Raw genomic sequence first — 23,843 nt, forward strand, 5'->3', positions numbered from 1 at the left:
AATATTAGTACAAATGGCAGATTTAGTAATGGGATTCGATTTGTTTTGGCATCAAAGATTGTTTCTATTGAAGCCATATTAGAGGAGTGTTTTAGACAAACTTAGGATTAACTTAAGATTCTAGAAGACTAACTTAAGATTTAATAGGCAATAGCTACACTAGGAATTGGATATTTACAATCCTTTGAGTGGGTGTAGGTGGTAATTATGGGGGAAGTACAGATAATTAAGTGCACGTAGGAAAAAGCCTATAATTACACCACGTTTAGTTTTGGTGGCGTGGTGAGAATAGGACAGAGATTGAAGACAGATTGAAGGACAGAGATTGAAGACAGATTGAAGGACAGAGATTGAAGACAGATTGAAGGACAGAGATTGAAGACAGTCCTCGATGACTCACTGACTTTTATATTTATCCTGGGTGGCTAACCCTCAGGGCTAAAAATCCGACCAAAATATTATCTTAAATCATTCATAAAACTAAAATATAATCTAGATCTGAAGAAACGATTTTGTCTGAAGAATCATCCAGCAGAGGAATTAAGAGGAGCTGTGTTACGTCCATTTCAATGTAACTAAATCATAAAAAGCATTGGAAAACTACGTTTAATGAAACTGTACTTGTGCGCGTTTAGCGCAGATTTGCGGCTCCTTTTCAATTATATCTTGGCAGGGATAAACAAACATTATCCTTAACCTATTTGCTATATTACCTTTGTTGTATTATCCTCAACCAGCTTCCTATATTACCTTGTATTATCCTCAACCAGCTTCCTATATTACCTTGTATTATCCTCAACCAGCTTGCTGGATTACCTTTGTTGTATTATCCTCAACCAGTTTGGTGGACTACCTTTGTTGTATTATCCTCAACCAGCTTGCTATATCACCTTTGGGTGATATAGCATACTTTCACACTTCTCAGTGCGTCATCAGGAGCTATGAAGTGTTGCAATGCAGCAACTGAAGCAGTGAGGGAAGAGTAGCGCAGTGTGGGTCTGTCACCTGCCGCAGCCTCTCTCAGAATGTGAACCAATGGTTTGGTGCCACCCGCACCACCACCATCCCCATTCCCCCCATAAGAGGTAGGAGAGGGCCTCCAGCTGCGGCAGGTGACTGACCCGCACTGCGCTACTCGAGAAAACTTCCCCTCACTGCTTCAGTTATTACTTTGCAACATTGCATAGCTCCTGATGATGCCATGGCTTGTCTTGCATGCATACATACCTGGAGTCTACCTGGAGGTTATTCCGGGGATCAACGCCCCCGCGGCCCGGTCCACGACCAGGCCTCCCGGTGGATCAGGGCCTGATCAACCAGGCTGTTACTGCTGGCCGCACTCAGTCCAACGTACGAACCACAGCCCAGCTGATCCGGCACTGACTTTAGGTATCTGTCCAGCTCTCTCTTGAAGGCAGCCAGGGGTTTATTGGTAATTCCCCTTATGCTTGGTGGGAGGCTGTTGAACAGTCTTGGGCCCCTGATACTTATGGCGTTTTCTCTTAGTGTACCAATGGCGCTCCTATTTTTAATTGGGGGTATTTTGCATTGCCTGTCCAGTCATTTACTTTCGTAGGGAGTAATTTCTGTGTGCAGATTCGGGACCATTACTTCCAGGATTTTCCCAGTGTAGACTGATATCTCCTGCGTTCCAACGAGTACAAGTCAAGTGCTTCCAAGCGTTCCCAGTAGTTAAGGTGCTTGACAGAACTTATACGTGTAGTAAAGGTTCTCTGTACACTCTCTAGATCTGCAATTTCACCTGCTTTGAATGGGGATGTTAATGTACAGCAGTATTCCAGCCTAGAGAGAACAAGTGATTTGAAAAGGATCATCATTGGCTTGGCATCTCTCGTTTTGAACGTTCTCATTATCCATCCTATCATTTTCTTTGCAATTGCGATCGTGGCACTGTTGTGATCCTTGAAAGTGGGATCTTCAGACATTACCACTCCCAGGTCCCTTATACTATTTTTCCGCTCTATTGTATGGCCAGAGTTTGTAGTATTCAAAAATCTTGATACAGTAAAAAAACTTTTGATAAAGAATTCCCCCAAAATGCTGATGAATGTGTCTATAAGATTCCTTGTAAAATTTGCGATAAAGTTTATTACGATCAAACTGGTAAAAATCTCAAACTAAGATTAAAACAACATAAATATAGCATTAGAACTGGACAAGATTCTAATGATCTGTTTATTCATGTAAGAGATTTTAACCATCCAATTGATTTTCAAAAAGTTGAGAAAGCAGTATCAAGCAAGTCCATATATATATATATATATATATATATATATATATATATATATATATATATATATATATATATATATATACATATATATATATACATGAAATCACATCATCAGAGGGTGTCCAACAAGGAGATCCTCTTGCACCATTTCTCTTCTGTATTGCAGTTAGGGAAATCACAGTCAGACTGACCAGCGAGCTAAACATCTGGTTCCTAGATGATGGCACACTAGCAGGTACAAAGGAGTCCCTCCTACATGACCTTACACAGGTAATGACACGGGGACAGGAAATGGGTCTCATCCTGAATCCATCCAAATGTGAAATCATCTCAGTCAGTCAACAAGTGATAAATGCAGTGAGATCAAAACTACAAGGAGCAGCAATCATTGCCCCCACAAATAGTGTCTTGCTAGGAGCACCTCTGGGAAGCAATGCCATTGACACAATTCTCAGGAAGAAATTGGAAGAGTTAAGGAGAATGGAACAACGAATAGGCAATCTGGACACCCACGATGCCTTGTACCTTCTCACAAAGTGCTTGAGTCTGCCCAGGTTGACATATTTCCTAAGATGTGCACCTTCATATGATAACCCTATACTGCACGAATATGACAGTATTCTGAGGCAGATTTTTACGAAAGTACTTAACCTTACTCTAGAAGACGGGCAGTGGAACCAAGCTACACTTCCAGTCAGACTAGGAGGCATTGGTGTCCGCAAGTCATCACAGATTGCGTTACCTGCTTTTCTGTCCTCGTGTATTGCATCCAGAGAGCTTGTAGCAGCGATTCTCCCTGAACATCTTAGGGACAAGATTGGAGCCCAGGACCAAAAATTCATTGACGGAGCAATGATCTGGGATAATCTAACGGGCTCAGAAACCAGACCTGCTCCCCCCAACAACTACAAACAATCGCACTGGGATGGTCCAATAGTGGAAAATATAGCCTCAACGATGCTTCAGAGTGTGTCAGGGAAGGATAGAGCCCGCCTGCTGGCAGTGAGAGCCACTCATGCTGGGGACTTTCTGTTGGCTGTTCCCAACTCCAGCCTTGGCACACGCCTCGACCCACAGACCATCCGCATCGGTGTTGCCCTTCGACTTGCCGCCCCTATTCTCGCCGAACACAGGTGTATTTGTGGCAGTGAAGCAGCAGACCGATTCGGGTACCATGGTCTTGTGTGCCGTAAATCCGAGGGAAAGATTGCAAGACATGAGGAGGTTAATAACATTATCAAGAGGAGCCTCACAACAGCTGGATGCCCAGCAGTAAGGGAGCCACCCCAACTATGCAGATCTGATGGCAGCCAGAAGCGTCCAGATGGTATCACCCTTCAAGCCTGGACAGATGGGAAGCAGGTGGTGTGGGACTATACATGTGCATCTACCTTGGCTGATACCTATCTCCAATACACCAGGGAGGAAGGAGGGGCAGCTGCCAGCTTTAGGGAGTCCCAAAAGTCTAGAAAATATGGAGAACTTGCCCATCATTATATGTTTGTTCCCATAGGCTCAGAGACCCTTGGCTCATGGGGAAAGAGTGCATCTAATTTCCTTAAGGAGCTGGGAAAAAGACTCATCAGGGTAACTAGGGATCCCAGGGCAGCTAGTTTTCTGTTCCAGCGGCTCAGCGCGGCTGTTCAAAGGGGTAATGCATGCTGCATTTTGGGCACACGCCCAAGCTCTGAGGAGCTGGATGAGATTTTCGCCTTATAATCGGTGATACACACGTAACAACATGTATATATATATATATATATATATATATATATATATATATATATATATATATATATATATATATATATATATATATATATGCCACCTTTATATCAACAATGTATCTCTTAAATCTTCTGTGCCATATTATGTAATAAAATATTCCTATTGGTAAAAAAAATAGTTTAAAAGATGGGGTGGTAGGGGAAGTGGAATATTCAAATGGCTTCAGGAAGAAATCCAAATATTCTTCCTTGAAGCCTTTTTATCCACTTCTCCGAGGCTATGGGTCCCACAATTTACACCAGAGGTGGACCCCATATATATATATATATACTAAAAAAGAGAAGAAGAAAAACTTTATAAAACTGGGTTGCTTAAATGTGCGTGGATGTAGTGCGGATGACAAGAAACAGATGATTGCTGATGTTATGAATGAAAAGAAGTTGGATGTCCTGGCCCTAAGCGAAACAAAGCTGAAGGGGGTAGGAGAGTTTCAGTGGGGGGAAATAAATGGGATTAAATCTGGAGTATCTGAGAGAGTTAGAGCAAAGGAAGGGGTAGCAGTAATGTTAAATGATCAGTTATGGAAGGAGAAAAGAGAATATGAATGTGTAAATTCAAGAATTATGTGGATTAAAGTAAAGGTTGGATGCGAGAAGTGGGTCATAATAAGCGTGTATGCACCTGGAGAAGAGAGGAATGCAGAGGAGAGAGAGAGATTTTGGGAGATGTTAAGTGAATGTATAGGAGCCTTTGAACCAAATGAGAGAGTAATTGTGGTAGGGGACCTGAATGCTAAAGTAGGAGAAACTTTTAGAGAGGGTGTGGTAGGTAAGTTTGGGGTGCCAGGTGTAAATGATAATGGGAGCCCTTTGATTGAACTTTGTATAGAAAGGGGTTTAGTTATAGGTAATACATATTTTAAGAAAAAGAGGATAAATAAGTATACACGATATGATGTAGGGCGAAATGACAGTAGTTTGTTGGATTATGTATTGGTAGATAAAAGACTGTTGAGTAGACTTCAGGATGTACATGTTTATAGAGGGGCCACAGATATATCAGATCACTTTCTAGTTGTAGCTACACTGAGAGTAAAAGGTAGATGGGATACAAGGAGAATAGAAGCATCAGGGAAGAGAGAGGTGAAGGTTTATAAACTAAAAGAGGAGGCAGTTAGGGTAAGATATAAACAGCTATTGGAGGATAGATGGGCTAATGAGAGCATAGGCAATGGGGTCGAAGAGGTATGGGCTAGGTTTAAAAATATAGTGTTAGAGTGTTCAGCAGAAGTTTGTGGTTACAGGAAAGTGGGTGCAGGAGGGAAGAGGAGCGATTGGTGGAATGATGATGTAAAGAGAGCAGTAAGGGAGAAAAAGTTAGCATATGAGAAGTTTTTACAAAGTAGAAGTGATGCAAGGAGGGAAGAGTATATGGAGAAAAAGAGAGAAGTTAAGAGAGTGGTGAAGCAATGTAAAAAGAGAGCAAATGAGAGAGTGGGTGAGATGTTATCAACAAATTTTGTTGAAAATAAGAAAAAGTTTTGGAGTGAGATTAACAAGTTAAGAAAGCCTAGAGAACAAATGGATTTGTCAGTTAAAAATAGGAGAGGAGAGTTATTAAATGGAGAGTTAGAGGTATTGGGAAGATGGAGGGAATATTTTGAGGAATTGTTAAATGTTGATGAAGATAGGGAAGCTGTGATTTCGTGTATAGGGCAAGGAGGAATAACATCTTGTAGGAGTGAGGAAGAGCCAGTTTTGAGTGTGGGGGAAGTTCGTGAGGCAGTAGGTAAAATGAAAGGGGGTAAGGCAGCCGGGATTGATGGGATAAAGATAGAAATGTTAAAAGCAGGTGGGGATATAGTCTTGGAGTGGTTGGTGCAATTATTTAATAAATGTATGGAAGAGGGTAAGGTACCTAGGGATTGGCAGAGAGCATGCATAGTTCCTTTGTATAAAGGCAAAGGGGATAAAAGAGAGTGCAAAAATTATAGGGGGATAAGTCTGTTGAGTGTACCTGGTAAGGTGTATGGTAGAGTTATAATTGAAAGAATTAAGAGTAAGACGGAGAATAGGATAGCAGATGAACAAGGAGGCTTTAGGAAAGGTAGGGGGTGTGTGGACCAGGTGTTTACAGTGAAACATATAAGTGAACAGTATTTAGATAAGGCTAAAGAGGTCTTTGTGGCATTTATGGATTTGGAAAAGGCGTATGACAGGGTGGATAGGGGGGCAATGTGGCAGATGTTGCAAGTGTATGGTGTAGGAGGTAGGTTACTGAAAGCAGTGAAGAGTTTTTACGAGGATAGTGAGGCTCAAGTTAGAGTATGTAGGAAAGAGGGAAATTTTTTCCCAGTAAAAGTAGGCCTTAGACAAGGATGTGTGATGTCACCGTGGTTGTTTAATATATTTATAGATGGGGTTGTAAGAGAAGTAAATGCGAGGGTCTTGGCAAGAGGCGTGGAGTTAAAAGATAAAGAATCACACACAAAGTGGGAGTTGTCACAGCTGCTCTTTGCTGATGACACTGTGCTCTTGGGAGATTCTGAAGAGAAGTTGCAGAGATTGGTGGATGAATTTGGTAGGGTGTGCAAAAGAAGAAAATTAAAGGTGAATACAGGAAAGAGTAAGGTTATGAGGATAACAAAAAGATTAGGTGATGAAAGATTGAATATCAGATTGGAGGGAGAGAGTATGGAGGAGGTGAACGTATTCAGATATTTGGGAGTGGACGTGTCAGCGGATGGGTCTATGAAAGATGAGGTGAATCATAGAATTGATGAGGGAAAAAGAGTGAGTGGTGCACTTAGGAGTCTGTGGAGACAAAAAACTTTGTCCTTGGAGGCAAAGAGGGGAATGTATGAGAGTATAGTTTTACCAACGCTCTTATATGGGTGTGAAGCGTGGGTGATGAATGTTGCAGCGAGGAGAAGGCTGGAGGCAGTGGAGATGTCATGTCTGAGGGCAATGTGTGGTGTGAATATAATGCAGAGAATTCGTAGTTTGGAAGTTAGGAGGAGGTGCGGGATTACCAAAACTGTTGTCCAGAGGGCTGAGGAAGGGTTGTTGAGGTGGTTCGGACATGTAGAGAGAATGGATCGAAACAGAATGACTTCAAGAGTGTATCAGTCTGTAGTGGAAGGAAGGCGGGGTAGGGGTCGGCCTAGGAAGGGTTGGAGGGAGGGGGTAAAGGAGGTTTTGTGTGCGAGGGGCTTGGACTTCCAGCAGGCATGCGTGAGCGTGTTTGATAGGAGTGAATGGAGACAAATGGTTTTTAATACTTGACGTGCTGTTGGAGTGTGAGCAAAGTAACATTTATGAAGGGATTCAGGGAAACCGGCAGGCCGGACTTGAGTCCTGGAGATGGGAAGTACAGTGCCTGCACTCTGAAGGAGGGGTGTTAATGTTGCAGTTTAAAAACTGTAGTGTAAAGCACCCTTCTGGCAAGACAGTGATGGAGTGAATGATGGTGAAAGTTTTTCTTTTTCGGGCCACCCTGCCTTGGTGGGAATCGGCCAGTGTGATAATAAAAAAATAAAAAAAAATATATATAATATATATATAATATATATATATATATATAATATATATATATATATATATATATATATATATATATATAAATATATATATATATATATCGTGCCGAATATGCAAAACTGGTCAATTAGCAAGAACTCATTTAAAATTAAGTCCTTTCTAAAATTTTCTCTTATACGTTTAAAGATATATTTTTTCATTAATATTGATATAAAAATTTATAATTTTGCATCAAAATCTTAGAAAACTTACCTAACCTTATTATAACAAGAACAATTTATTTTAGCCTAACCCAACTAAGTATATTTTAGATTTAAGAACATAAGAACATAAGAACGAAGGAACACTGCAGAAGGCCTACTGGCCCATGCGAGGCAGGTCCAAGTCCCTACCGGCTTAAGCCAATGCACCCAACCTAGTCAGGTCAGGTCACATTGACTCAAGGGAGGAACACGGCAACCGACCCGTTAGCACAAGCTATCAGGTCTAACTCACACCCACCCACATCTACTCATGTATTTATCCAACCTATTTTTAAAGCTACACAACGTTCTGGCCTCTATAACGGTACTTGGGAGTTTGTTCCACTCATCCACAACTCTATTACCAAACCAGTACTTTCCTATATCCCTCCTGAATCTGAATTTTTCCAACTTAAAACCATTGCTGCGAGTCCTGTCTAGGCTAGATATTATCAGCACACTATTTACATCCCCTTTATTTATTCCTGTCTTCCACTTATAAACCTCAATCATATCCCCCCTAATTCTACGTCTTTCTAGAGAGTGCAGTTTCAGGGCCCTTAGTCTATCCTCATAGGGAAGGTTTCTGATACATGGGATCATCTTTGTCATCCTCCTTTGTACATTTTCCAGAGAATTTATATCCATTCTGTAATACGGTGACCAAAACTGTGCAGCATAATCTAAATGAGGCCTAACCAAGGATGTATAGAGTTGAAGAACAACCTGAGGACTCCTATTATTTATGCTTCTTGATATGAAGCCAAGGATTCTATTAGCTTTATTGCGAACACTTATGCACTGTTGTCTTGGTTTCAGATTACTGCTAACCAGAACTCCTAAATCTTTTTCGCAATCCGTAATATTAAGATCTACATTATTTAGTTTATATGTGGCATGGTTATTGTCCTGTCCAACATTTAGAACTTTGCATTTGTCTATATTAAACTGCATCTGCCACTTCTCCGACCACTGCATCAGTCTATTCAAATCTTCCTGGAGTGCTCGAATGTCCTCGTCATGACAGTAATTTCATACTAAACAAACACAGTGAAATATTTTTTTTTTGTTAAGTTCAGAATCATTTTGGCGAAATTATTGCATACACAAATTATCGCTTGTCTTATATGGCAAGATGAGCATTGCTATTTAAGCCAAGATCGCAAGTTCTGCCTATTCGGCACGAATAGGCGTAGAGGGAGGGAGCCAGTGTGTGGTGCTCCATACATTCTGTGTAAACCAAGAACCAACATGGTTTAAGCGGGCCAGTTTCGGCAGACATCATCATGAGTATCCACCGGAGATCACAGAGTTGTAACAATCCTCTGCATCAGACCGTTGTTTCTGTATCAGTGAAAGTGCAGTGTGCATGTTGGGATTTGGGGAGTAGAGGTGGTGAGGGGATCCTGGCAGTGGAGGTGTGGAGGAGGTTTTGTTTACATCTGTGACCGGAGGGGGTCGTGGAAGTGGGAGGAAGTGGCCGCCCACGACACGGTGAACAGAAGAACACCTCGGTTAATAGTGTGAGGATGGTGATTAGTGTGCCAAATGGCTAGGTTTTTTTTCTAAATGGAACAATAAGTGTATAACATTTAGCAAAAGTTAGCAAAACATTGACAAAACCTACTTCATTCAGTTTGGTAACAGAGCTACAGACGTCCCTCTTAACATAGTGATAAACGGATCACCTATCACAAAATTCACAGAGGGAAAAGTCTTAGGAATCCACCTTGATAATAGACTCAAATCTCAAACACATATTCAACAAATTTCCAAAAAAATTTCCAAGACCGTAGGCATACTATCGAAGATACGGTACTATGTTCCACAGTCAGCTCTACTGGCCCTATATCATTCACTTATTTACCCCTATCTCACCTATGTAATTTGTGCATGGGGCTCAACAACAATAAACCATCTCAGACCATTAATTACCCAACAAAAGGCTGCAGTCAGAATGATAACAAATTCCCACTACAGGCAGCACACTCCACCAATATTCTAAACTCTAAACCTACTCACCATACAAAATATCCATACTTATTACTGCACCTACTACATTCATAGAACACTTAACTCTGATATAAACCCTCCCCTCAAGCATCTCCTTATCAACCTCAACATAACACATGACCATAACACAAGGCACAGATCACTCTTTGATGTTCCTCGTGTCCATCTCACGCTATGCAAAAACTCAATGCACATAAAAGGCCCTAAAATCTGGAATTCATTACCTGTAAATATAAAAGAAACACTGTCTGTTTATAAATTCAAGTCTCTTCTCAAAAATCACTTACCCACAACTAAATAAATACTGGATAATTGTATCTCATAAATGTTTCTCATTATTGTGTCTCATAAATGTCTAACCTGTGACCCAATCAAACTTCATTTTTTAATTACATTACCCAGTGTTCGCATCGCTATTGGGCCGTGCGGACGTGCTGCGCAGTAGCTCCTGATTGAGTTGGCATTTGCGCAGTGTTGACGTGTACTTGGCTCTGTGAAGACCTGTTTGCGCGCTCTCTAGAATTGAAGCAAGATGCCCTCCATCGAGCAACTTTACCAACAGCTTAAGGAAGAATTGAGGTTGGCGAATTTGGAAATTCGGCGATTGACCGAGGAAAACAAGAAGATTCGTAGTAGTCCTCCTGTTTTGAGTCCTCAGGTCAAGAAGGGAAACTGGTCAGTGGCTGGACAGCAGGGAAAGAAGTTGACGATCAAGAAGACGAATGGAAAGGTAGAAACGATGAAGAAGAAAGAGACTGCCGTGGAAACTGTTGTGGAAACATCCAATACATTCTCAGTGCTACCCGACGAATGTGAGTTGACTACTGGGAACGACACGACGAAAGACATTAAGGAAGGTAAGAATATTGTTGTTGTTGGGGATAGCCAAGTTAGGTATATGGATAGGGTGTTCTGCTTGAAGGACAGGAGTAGGAGACAGAGAGTTTGCTTTCCTGGGGCTGGGATGGAGGATATTGTTAGCCGTCTGGATGACATCATGAGAGGTAATGGGAGCAATCCTATTATCTGTCTCAGTGCTGGAGGCAACGATGTTGGCAGACGTAGGAGTGAGGACCTGATTAGCAGGTATAGGTCAGCAATAGAAATAATTAGAAGTAAGGGTGGGAACCCTCTCATATGTGGTATTTTGCCAAGGAGGGGAGTTGGAAGTGAATGGTTGTCCAGGGCAATTGGTGTCAATTGCTGGCTGGACAAATACTGTAAGGAAAATGCGGTAACATTCATTGACAACTGGGACCTCTTCTATGGCAGAAATGACATGTATGCTAGGGATGGGGTTCACTTATCTAGGTGTGGGGTGGGAGCACTGGCAACTGCAGTGGAGGGAGCAGTTAGGACTTTAAACTAGGAATAGTTAGTGGTATGGGTTTTGGCAGGAAAACAGTGAAGTCCCAGTGTAGTAATATTACGAGTTCTAGGGGAACTAGTAATAATAAGAACGAGATAGATATTGAAAAGCCAGGGACCTTGGGTGATAAGGACAGTAATAGGTTTAGTAGAAAAATAGAAATGAGCAGGAAGGATAAAGAGAAAGGAGAGTCTTTCAATGTTTATTATGCTAATTGCCGTAGTGCTAGGAATAAGATGGACGAGTTGAGATTAGTTGCTAGTGTAGGTAACATTGATGTATTTGCCTTAACTGAGACGTGGTTTAATTCAAAAAGTCGGGACATGCCTGCGGAATGTCATATTCAGGGTTTTAAATTGTTCCAAGAAGATAGAAGTATTGGGAGGGGGGGTGGGGTGGCATTGTATGTCCGAGATCGCTTGAACTGTTGCATAAAAACGGGTATTAAGTCTGAAGTAACACATACAGAGTCTGTTTGGATAGAATTTTCAGAGGGGCATGAAAAACTGATTTTAGGAGTGATATACCGTCCCCCTAACTTAGATAGGGACAAAGGGAAACTACTATGGGAGGAAATTGTTAAGGCCACAAGGCACGATAATGTAGTAATTTTAGGAGACTTTAACTTTAGTCATGTTGATTGGAATTTCTTGACTGGGAATTTAGAATCGTACGACTTCTTAGAAGTATTTCAGAATTGTTTTTTGAAGCAGTTTGTGACAGAACCTACAAGGGGAAATAACCTGCTTGACTTAGTTATGGCAAACAATGAATCCCTTGTTAATAATTTAGAAATTTCAGAGGAACTGGGTGCTAGCGACCACAAATCAATTACATTTAGCATTGAATGGAAGTACGATAGTAGCGATAACTCAGTAACAGTCCCAGATTTTCGCTTAGCAGATTACGATGGGCTTAGAGAACACTTATCATCTGTTGACTGGGGTAACGAAGAGAGCTATCAATATGACAGTTTTCTGAACACTATACATGCTGCTCAAAGAGCGTTTATCCCATATAAAGAAATTAGATCAAATAGAAATGACCCAAAATGGATGAATAATAGGCTCAAATATCTACTAGGGCATAAGAAAGGAATTTATAGGCGTATCAAAAGAGGTGAGGGTCATCTTATGAATCAGTATATTGACATTAAGAGGGACATTAAAAAGGGGATAAGAAAAGCTAAAAGGGACTATGAAATTAAAGTTGCTAGGGATTCTAAAACTAACCCAAAAAGTTTTTTCCAGGTCTATAGAACAAAAGTTAGAGATAAGATAGGTCCCCTTAAAAATAACTATGGGCACCTTACTGACAATGAGAATGAAATGTGCTTGATTTTAAATAATTATTTTCTCTCAGTTTTTACACAGGAAGACACTAACAATATTCCAGTAATTAATTTTTACAGTGGGCTAGAAGTAGATAAATTATGTAACATCACAGTCACTAGTGAGATGGTTGTGAGGCAGATAGACAGACTGAAGCAAAATAAGTCGCCGGGTCCTGACGAGGTTTTTTCAAGGGTTCTTAAGGAATGCAAAATGGAACTCTGCGAACCATTAACTAATATTTTTAATTTATCTCTTCAAACAGGTGTAGTGTCTGATATGTGGAAGATGGCTAATGTAACTCCTATTTTTAAAACAGGGGACAAGTCGTTACCGTCAAATTACCGCCCAATAAGCCTGACCTCAATTGTAGGCAAATTACTAGAGTCAATTATAGCTGAGATTATAAGAAGCCATCTCGATAAGCATAGCTTGATTAATGATACTCAGCATGGATTCACAAGAGGCCGGTCTTGTCTAACTAATTTACTAACTTTCTTCAGTAAAGCTTTTGAGGCTGTTGACCACAATAAAGAATTTGATATTATTTACTTAGATTTTAGTAAGGCTTTTGATAGAGTTCCGCACCATAGACTGTTAAAGAAAGTGGCAGCTCATGGCATTGGGGGAAAAGTGCTCTCGTGGATCGAGTCATGGCTCACTGACAGGAAGCAGAGAGTGTCCATAAATGGGGTTAAATCCGAGTGGGGATCTGTAACAAGTGGCGTTCCACAGGGATCAGTCTTGGGCCTGTTGTTGTTTATAATATATATCAATGATCTTGATGAGGGAATTACTAGTGATATGAGCAAATTCGCCGATGACACAAAGATAGGTAGGATAATTGATTCAAACGTAGATGTTAGGGAACTTCAGGAGGATTTAAACAAACTCTATTCTTGGTCAGAAAAGTGGCAGATGCAGTTCAATGTAGATAAATGCAAGGTTCTGAAGCTTGGGAGTGCCCATAACCCTAGTACTTATAAATTAAATGATGTAGAACTTAGCCATACAGATTGCGAAAAGGACTTGGGGGTTATGGTGAGCAGCAACCTTAAACCAAGACAGCAATGCCTAAGCGTACGTAATAAGGCAAATAGATTACTGGGATTTATATCAAGAGGTGTAAGCAACAGAAGTCCAGAGGTCATACTGCAGCTTTATACATCATTAGTAAGGCCTCACCTTGATTATGCAGCTCAGTTCTGGTCTCCGTATTACAAAATGGACATAAATTCGTTAGAAAACATTCAGCGTAGGATGACTAAATTAATACATAGCATCAGAAATCTTCCTTATGAAGAAAGATTGAAGACTCTTAAGTTACATTCACTTGTTAGACGAAGAATGAGGGGAGACCTGATCGAAGTGTATAAGTGGAAGATAGGTATTAATAAAGGGGATATTAATAAGGTCTTGAGGATGTCTCTCCAAGAGAGAACGCGCAGTAATGGATTTAAATTAGATAAGTTTAGATTTAGAAAGGACATAGGAAAGTATTGGTTTGGAAATAGGGTAGTTGATGAGTGGAACAGTCTACCTAGTTGGGTTATTGAGGCTAGGACTTTGGGTAGTTTCAAATCTAGGTTGGATAAGTACATGAGTGGGAGGGGTTGGATTTGAGTGGGACTTTCACATCAGAGCTTATTTCTTGGGTGGCATTGAAAATTGGGTTGGGCAAATGTTTTGTTAGTGGGATGAATTGTAAAGGACCTGCCTAGTATGGGCCAGCAGGCCTCCTGCAGTGTTCCTCCTTTCTTATGTTCTTATGTTCTAACAGAATCCTCCTTTCTACTGAATGCTCAGCAACACAGTAAATGACCATATGACCTGTCTTTGTAATACTCAGTTGTGCTAAATTGTTATCTGTTTACAATAATGTTTTTACCACTGAATATATCATTGCTTAGTTAATCTTAAGTTAATTTTAAGCCTGCCCATAATGCTCTGCATACAAGGGGCTTTGGCATGTTGCACTGTAATAACTGTATTGCTTTGTATTTCACTGTATCATGTTCAAATTAATAAATAAATAAGTGATGTGCATCTTGAGCGAACACACAGGGCCACTCCCTCCCCCCCAATCCCGGATACCCTCCCCTCATCCCAGCCTAGGACCACTGGCTTCCTGACCAAGGGTGTTGCCGTTTAGTGTCCCACCAATTACAAGTTCCGTCGCTCGCTACTCCCCCACCCTCATCCCCCATTCATCCATGCTGTCCTTCACCCGTCACCCCACAGCTGGCGCCCTCCCACACCCACGATATCAGCAATGTCACAAGTAGTCGCGGGCTGCCAGGAATCTTCACGACAGAGCCAAAGCTGTCGTTCACGAGGCATCTGCCGGGTGTGCTACAGGGAATGTGCACTCAATTCCACAACTGGAATTATCCGTGCACACAATGGATGTCTAGGCTCCAGGAGAGCTCCAAATGAGAACAACCAACACCTCCCCCCCCAGCAGACAGGGCTGACAGCTACCGTGACTTCACCTCTACAGAGGACCTCAAATCTGCAATCAAATTAAAATCCACCAGGACTCTGACACACATCCCCAAAGCAGCTCGCCCTCAAGCTGCTAGCAGATTCACTGACCTTCTGAAGAAAGTCAACGATGCTCCTTCAAACAACAGATCCTGGCACAACTTGCTGCTTTTTGGCAATGCCAGTTTGGCTGTCCCACCAAGGAGGGACAAGTCACTAGCAACACATGTTATTAGGGCAATAAATGCATTCCCAAGGGATGACAACCTCGTCCGTCTCCCCCCTAGGGCGACAAACACCCGCCGGGAAAATGCCAACAACTGGATACCCGACGTCTCAAAAATCAGAGCCCAAATTAGCAAAAAATAGAAGAGGGTAATACTATTGGAGCTCTGAGGCTTATAACCAGTGAGGATACCATCGCTCCCAAGGACGTCAGCACAGTGCAAGCTCTGAAGGACAAACATCCACCCAGGGCTCCCAGTACCAACACTGACCTCCCTGACATTGCAGCAGGCGAAGATCATCTAACCTTACAGGATGCTGATGTGTATAAAGCTGCTATGTCATTTCCATAGGGCTCAGCAGGAGGTTTCACCGGTTTAAGGCCTCACCAAATTTTCCAACCTGTGCCTGGCTGGCAGTGTCCCAGAGGCCATCAGACCCCTTTTCTTTGGTGCCTCATTGTGTGCCCTCCAGATAAAGGATGGCAGAATAAGGCCCATTGCAGTGGGTAACACCCTTCGGCGCCTAGTTGCCAAGGCTGCAGTAAGAAGGGTGAGTCAAGAGGCTGCTGCAATGCTGAAACCAACTCAGCTCGGTTTCGGCGTTCAACAGGGCTGTGAAGCAGCTGCCTACGCAGCACGAGTATATATCAAAAACATGTCCGATGAAAAGGCCTTGGTCAAATTGGACTTTGCCAACGCTTTCAACTCGGTCAGAAGGAATGCTGCTCTCCAAGCAATTTGTAGAAACTTCCCCTCCCTTTATCCCTTCATAGAATCGTGTTATAGTGTGACTTCCAAACTATTGTTTGGGGACCATGAAACTGACTCATGTGAGGGCGTGCAACAGGGGGATCCTCTCGCCCCCTTTCTATTCTGTTTGGTCATCAAGGAAGTCACAGAAGCACTCTCCAGCGAGTTCAATATCTGGTTCCTGGATGATTGTACCCTAGCTGGCGCAACAGAATCTCTCCTAGAGGACATCAGTATAATAAAGACATGGGAGAAAGCCTGGGCCTTTCTTTAAACCACACCAAATGTGAAATAGTTTCTACCAATCAACAGATGATCCAGAATATTAGTGCCATTTTACCAGGAGCACGAGCCATTGATGCAGCCAATAGCACTCTCCTTGGTGCTCCTCTTGGGTCCAATGCCATCGATCTGGTCCTAGAAAAAAAAATCTCAGACCTCCGGACGATGGAAAGCAGGATGAAAGACATTGACACACACGATGCCTTTTGCCTACTCACCAGGTGCCTGTCAATCCCAAAACTTACCTACTTTCTGTGATGCTCCCCAGCCTTCAGCAGTCCAAAACTCAAGGAATATGACTGTCTCCTTAAGACCATGCTAGAGAGTGTATTGAATCTCTCCCTTGAAGATGGACAGTGGTTGCAAGCCTCACTTCCGGTCAGGCTTGGAGGGCTAGGAGTACGCAGATCCTCCCAGATTACTCTACCAGCTTTCCTATCCTCTTCCATAGCATCAAACGAGTTGATAAGACAAATTCTTCCTGATACCCTCAGTGACTCAGCAGGAATAAAAGACCCAGCTATGCCAGTGCCATCACTGAATGGGAGACTCTTGCTGCTCCAGCACCAAACCTTAGTGCAGCACTGGCTCACAAACAGTCAAGCTGGGATGGCCCAATCGCTGAAAAGGTGCTTGCCAACATGCTCAGGGCTGCAACATCAGATAGGGAGACTGCCCGTCTCCAGGCTGTGAGTGCACATCACTCTGGGGACTTCCAAACAGTTCCCACATCGGCAATGGGAATGCGACTCGACCCTAAGACCCTCCGTATTGCAGTGGCTCTGCGCCTTGCTGCCCCAATTCACACAGAAAATACGTGTATTTGCGGCGAAGTGCAAGCAGATCAATACGGTCTACATGGTTTTAACTCTTCCAAAACCAAGGGCTGGCATGCAAGACACAATGAGGTCAACATCATCATTAAGAGATCCCTTGCTACAGCTGGATGCCCAGCCGAGAGGGAGCCCCGATCACTAGTAGCCAACAATACCCACAACCCAGCAAACCGCCCCGATGGGATCACCATCTATTTTTGGAAGAATGGCAGGCTCTTAGCATGGGACTATACCTGTGTGTCCACACTGGCTGACACCTATATCCATCACAGTGTGGGGCGACAGGGAGGAGCTGCTGACCACAGGGAGGAGCACAAGATCAGCAAGTACAGGTACATAAGCCAACAGTATCAATTTATCCCAGTGGGATCAGAGACCTTGAGATCATGGGGAAAAAATGCCACACGTTTCCTTAAAGAATAGGGTTCCAGACTCATCGACACCTCCAGGGACCCAAGGGCAGCCACTTTCATGTTCCAGCACCTCAGCATAGCCATCCAGAGGGGAAATGCTTGATGCATACTTGGCTCGCGCCCGGCCTCGGAGGAGCTGGAGGAAATTCATGATCTTTGATACATTGTAACATTGTATTCATGTTTATGTTTTTCTGTAAATGTATTCTGTTTATTAATAAATGTTCACATAGAATATCAAATATAGGGGGTGGTAGGAGAAGAAAATATTCAAACAGCTCCGGGGAGAACCTTGAGTTTTCCCTGAGGTACGTTTATTGTCTTCTCTGAGGATGTGGGTCCCCATTCCAGCCATAGAGGTGGTACTTAATAAATAAATAAATAAATATATATATATATAAATTTATATATATATATATATATATATATATATATATATATATATATATATATATATATATATATATATATATATATATATATATATTACATATATTATATTGTGAGGTATGTATTGTGAGATATATATAGTGAGGAATCTTGCACTGCATCACGAACACCATCTGTAGTGGAGTCTTGCACTGCTTCCAGCTTGGTCTCAGTAGGCACTAAGAGCCACGACTCTTGGAGAAAGTGCGATAAAGATTGTAAAAGACTAGAGAGATAAACATGTTACAGAGAGGAGATATCCCAGAGGTGCCAGAGGCTGCTTCTCTCCTCTTGTGCTCCAGACAACAATGTTTCCGGCAACGTAAATATAAACACTACCTCTGAGGAACTGAAGAAAGTTTTCCAATTATGTGTGTGTGTGTGTGTGTGTGTGTGTGTACTCGCCTATTTGTGGTTGCAGGGGTTGGGTTACAGCTCATGGCCCCGCCTCTTCCCTGGTCGCTACTAGGTCAACTGTCTCCTCCACAAGCTTTATCGTGCCTCTTCTTAAAACAATGTATGGATCCTGCCTTACCTAAGTCACTCTCCAGATCGTTCCACTTCCTGACAACTCTGTGACTGAAGAAATACTTCCTAACATCGCTGTGATTTAACTGAGTTTTCATCTTCCTGTTGTGACCCCTTGGTTGCTGTTTCCCATCTCTGACACATTCTGTCCCTATACACCTTGTCAATTCCGCTCAGTATTTTATATGTCGTTATCATGTCCCCACTATCCCTCCTGTTCTCCAATGTCGTCAGGTTGATTTCCCTTAATTTCTCCTCGTAGGATAAACTCCTTAGCCCCGGGACTAGTCTTGTTGCAAACCTTTGCACTTTCTCTAATTTCTTGACATGTTTGACTAAGTGTGGGTTCCATACTGGTGCTGCATACTCCAATATGGGCCTAACGTACACAGTGCACAGTGTATCGAATAATGATTCCTTACTTAGATATCGACATGCTATTCTTAGGTTTGCCAGGCATCCACATAAGAACATAACATAAAGAATGAACACTACAACAGGCCTACTGACCCATGCGGAGCAGGTCCATGCGCCCCCCCCCGGATTAGACCAATGACCCCCCCCCCCGGATTAGCCCAATGACCCACCCAGTCTGGTCACCTCCACTCAAGGAAAGAGCACGGCACCAGACCCACCTGCACAAGCTAGTCAGGTCCAACTCATTCCCACCCACACCCACTTATGTATTTATCTAACCTATTTTTAAAACTACACAACGTTTTAGCCCCAATAACTATACTCTGGAGTTTGTTCCACTCATCCACAACTCTATTACCAAACCAGTGTTTTCCTATATCCTTCCTGAATCTGAATTTTTCCAACTTGAAACCATTGCTGCGAGTCCTGTCTTGACTGGAAATTTTCAACACCCTATTTACATCCCCTTTATTTATTCCTGTTTTCCATTTATATATCTCGATCATATCTTCCCTAATTCTACGCCTTTCGGGAGAGTGCAGATTCAGGGCCCTCAGTCTATCCTCATAGGGAAGATTTCTGATACATGGGATCATCTTTGTCATCCTCCTCTGTACGTTTTCCAGAGCATTTATATCCATTATGTAATACTTCTAGTTATGAAGCCAAGAATTCTGTTAGCTTTATTGCGAACACTAATGCACTGTTGTTTTGGTTTTAGATTACTGCTAACCAGAGCTCCTAAATCTTTTTCGCAATCAGTAGTATTAAGATCTACATTATTTAGTTTATATGTGGCATGGTTATTTAACTGTCCAACATTTAGAACTTTGCATTTACCAATATTAAACTGCATCTGCCACTTCTCCGACCATTGCATCAGTCTATTCAAATCATCCTGGAGTGCTCTAGTGTCCTCATTAGAATGAATTGGACGGCCTATTTTGGTGTCATCAGCAGATTTGCTTATGTCGCTATTTATTCCCTCATCTATGTCGTTTATGTAAATTGTGAATAACAACGGGCCCAGCACTGACCCCTGAGGAACACCGCTCGTGACGTGCCCCCATTTTGATTTCTCCCCATTTATGCAAACTCTCTGCTGTCTATTTATCAGACATGCCTCTACCCAGGAAAAATTTTCTCCTCCTATTCCGTGTGCCCTAAGTTTCCTCAATAGCTTCTGATGTGGAACTCTATCGAAAGCCTTATTGAAGTCCATATACACAATATCATAATCATTGCCATGATCTACCTCCTCAAACACCTTTTTGAAAAAAGTAAATTCGTAAGACAAGAACGCCCCTTTGTAAAACCGTGTTGAGATTTATTAATCAATCTGTGCCTGTCAAGATGGCTACGAATTGCTTCGGCAATTATTGATTCCATAAATTTTCCCACTATGGAGGTAAGGCTCATTGGTCTACAGTTCGAAGCCAAGGACCTGTCACCTGCCTTGTAAATAGGTATTACATATGCCATTTTCCACTTATCAGGCAATATGCCAGTTTGTAGTGATATGTTAAAAAGATTATACAAAGGTATGCTAAGTTCCTCTTTACATTCCTTTAACACCCTTGCAAACAGTTCATCAGGACCTGGGGATTTGTTAGGTTTTAGTTTCTATATTTGTCAGAGGACCATGTCACTAGTTACCACAATCGTACATAGTTTATTATCATCCTGTTCTAGATAATCTATTATTTCAGGAATATCGCTAGTATTTTCCAGGGTGAAAACTTAGAGGAAGTAGGTATTGAGAATTTCACACATATCCTTATCACTGTCAGTGATCTGACCAGAGTTACTCTTAAGTGGGCCAATCTTGTCACTAATCTTACTTCTGTATACCTGAAAGAACCCTTTTTGGGTTAGTCTTTGAATCCCTTGCGACCTTAGCCTCATAATCACATTTTGCTTTTCCTATTCCTTTCTTTATTTTTTCTCTTTAATTGAATATATTGATTTCTTAACTGCCCATCCCCTCTTTTGATACGCCTATATATGCCTCTCTTTTGACCAATGAGATGTTGTAATCTATTGTTCATCCATTTGGGGTCATTTTTGTTAGATCTAATTTCCCTACTCGGAACAAAAGTTGTCTGGGCAGCTAGAACTATGCTCTGAAAAACGTCATATTGGCAACCAAGATTATCTACCTGACCAATTTAGCCCACCCAGGTAATTTTTCAGTCCCATGAAGTCGGCCAAGCGAAAATCTGGGACAGAGATTTGATTGCAGTTATCTGGGTAATTCCATGATATATTGTAACTAAGTGGTTTGTGATCACTTTCCCCAAGCTCATCATTAACCTCAAGATTATTAATTAGTGAATCTTTGTTGGCAAGAACCAAGTCAAGCAGATTGTTTCCTCTAGTTGTTTCTGTCACAACCTGTTCAAAAAAGCAATCCTGAACCGTATCAAGAAAGTCACTAGACTCAAGATTAGATTTCGTATCATATTGTTCCAATCAATTTGTCTAAAGTTAAAATCTCCCATTATCACAACATTTTCATAACTAGATGCCTTATGAATTTCGTTCCATAACAGCTTACTGCCCTCCCTATCAAGGTTTTGAGGCCTATAAATCACACCCAAAATTAATTTGTCACGTCCCTCGAGAAACTGTAGCCAAACAGATTCTGTGTTCGATGTTTCCGATCTTATATCATGTCTAAGACAATTTAAATTTTCTCTGACACACATCGCCACACCACCACCCTTTCTGTTGACCCTATCAGTGTGAAATAGTTTATAACTCTGTATGTTGCATTCAGAAGGTATTTCTCTATCTTTCAGGTTAAACCAGGTCTCTGTTATACCAATAATATCTATATTACCTACACTTGCAAGTAATCTTAGCTCATCTATCTTATTTCTTAGACTCCTCCTATTTGTATAGTAAACCTTAAGGGAGCTAGTCACTCGTTGCCCTCTACTATCTCTCTTTGTTGATCAATTGATTTGCCATTACTAGCAACTTTATTTTGAATATTGTCTTTTAAATATACCCCTGAGGTATCCCGGTAATAACTGCTGTTTTTAACCCTAATACTGCAGCCTGATTGTTTCCCATAAACACCCATACCTCTATAATCTATCAGTTTAAATTCCTAGACAAGTAATCAATTACTCTCTCAATTGAATTGGCTAATGCAACCACTCCATCCCCAGAGAGATGAACCCCATCCCTTGCATACATATCATGTTTGCCAAAGAATAGGTCCCAGTTATCAATGAATGGGATTGCAAGTTCCTTGCAGTACCTGTCTAGCCAGCAATTTATACCAATTGCCCTAGACATTCATTCATTGCCCACTCCCTTTCTAGGCAAGATGCTACATATGACTTGGATCCCTCCCTTAGACCTAACTACTTCTATGGCTAACCTGTACTTATCCAGCAGCTCCTCTCTCCTGCCCTTCCCAATGTCATTACCCCCAGCACTAAGACAGATAATGGGCTTGTTTCCATTACCTGCCATAATATTATCCAACCTGCTGACTATGTCACCAACACCAGCTCCAGGAAGACACACTCTCTGTCTGACCTTTCTGTCTCTGTTAAAAAATGCACAGTCCACATATCTTACCTGAGAATCGCCTACTATTAAAATATTCTTACCTTGATTAGCAGGGGAATCAGTGGTACCTTCAACCTCACTAAGCACTAAAGTACACTCGTCTTGGAGAACAGATAATCGATTTCCTACCTTCACATCTTCTCTATTAACTCTCCTCATCTTCCTTCTTCCTGAACTGTGAACCACTTGCCACTTAATTAAAGCGGCTGCCACTATCACTGCTGATGACCATACCTTCCTTACCAGCTAAATCCTTCTCACACTCGCTCCCAAACTCATCTATGCGAAGCTTCAGCCTCCTACTTTCCTCCTGAAGACGTAGAATCTCCTTCTTCAACACTTGAACCTGAGATTCTAAAACACTACAACAAGTCATGGTGCTTGGTAACAGCCCACGCTAACTCCCAAGAGCTTAGGCAGGTATGATCGTCTCAGGAGATGTGCTCGGTATGATGCTCACTTGAATATTTTCCTGGAGTGAGTTTTGTAGCCTTTAACCTCTTAGGCTGTACTCCATCTGTGATCTTCTTTGTCCTTCCCCAAACCTCTTGACTTTGCACTTGCTGGGGTTTAAACTCCCGGAGCCATTTGTCGGACCAGGCTTGCAGCCTACCCAGATCCTTATCTGCTTGTGTTCTCATTAGTTTCACATCGTCTCCAAACAGGGACACCTCTGAATCTACCTCTTCCGTCATGCATTCATGTATAAATGATACATTACCGGTCCTAAGACTGACCCTCGTCGAACCCCACTCAACACATGCCCCCACTCTGACATCTCATCACGTACCAACTCTCGTTGTTACCTTCCTGACAGGCATTTCCTGATCCAATGCAATACTTTTCCTGCTATTCTGTTCTTACTTTGTCGTAAACCTCCATTAGGATTGTGAAAGATTTCACATCCCTGCAGCCGTGCTGGTTGTCAAGTACTTGCCAGTTCCTTTGTAGGTGCTACACCTCTTTTCTCCTTAGAATTTTCTTCATAACTTTATATGCTATGCATGCCACAGTAGTTACAACCACGCCTCAGTTTCCACAGTAGTTACAACCACACCTCAGTCACTTCAGTAGTTACAACCACGCTTCAATCACCACAGTAGTTACAACCACGCCTCAGTTGCCACAGTAGTTACAACCACACCTCAGTCATCTCAGTTGCAGCCACACCTCAGTTACTTCAGTTACAACCACACTTCAGTCACCTTGCTGGTTGTAATCACGCCTCAGTCACCTCCGTTACAAGCACACCTCAGTCACCTCAGTAGTTACAAATACACCTCAGTCACCTTCATGGTTGCAGCCACACCTCAGACACCTCAGTAGTTACAACCACACCTCAGTCACCTCAGTAGTTACAACCACACCTCAGTCACCTCAATAGTTACAACCACACCTCAGACACCTCCGTAGTTA

This window comes from Cherax quadricarinatus, chromosome 73, assembly GCF_038502225.1.
Source record: "Cherax quadricarinatus isolate ZL_2023a chromosome 73, ASM3850222v1, whole genome shotgun sequence".
NCBI classification, from domain to species: Eukaryota; Metazoa; Arthropoda; class Malacostraca; order Decapoda; family Parastacidae; genus Cherax; species Cherax quadricarinatus.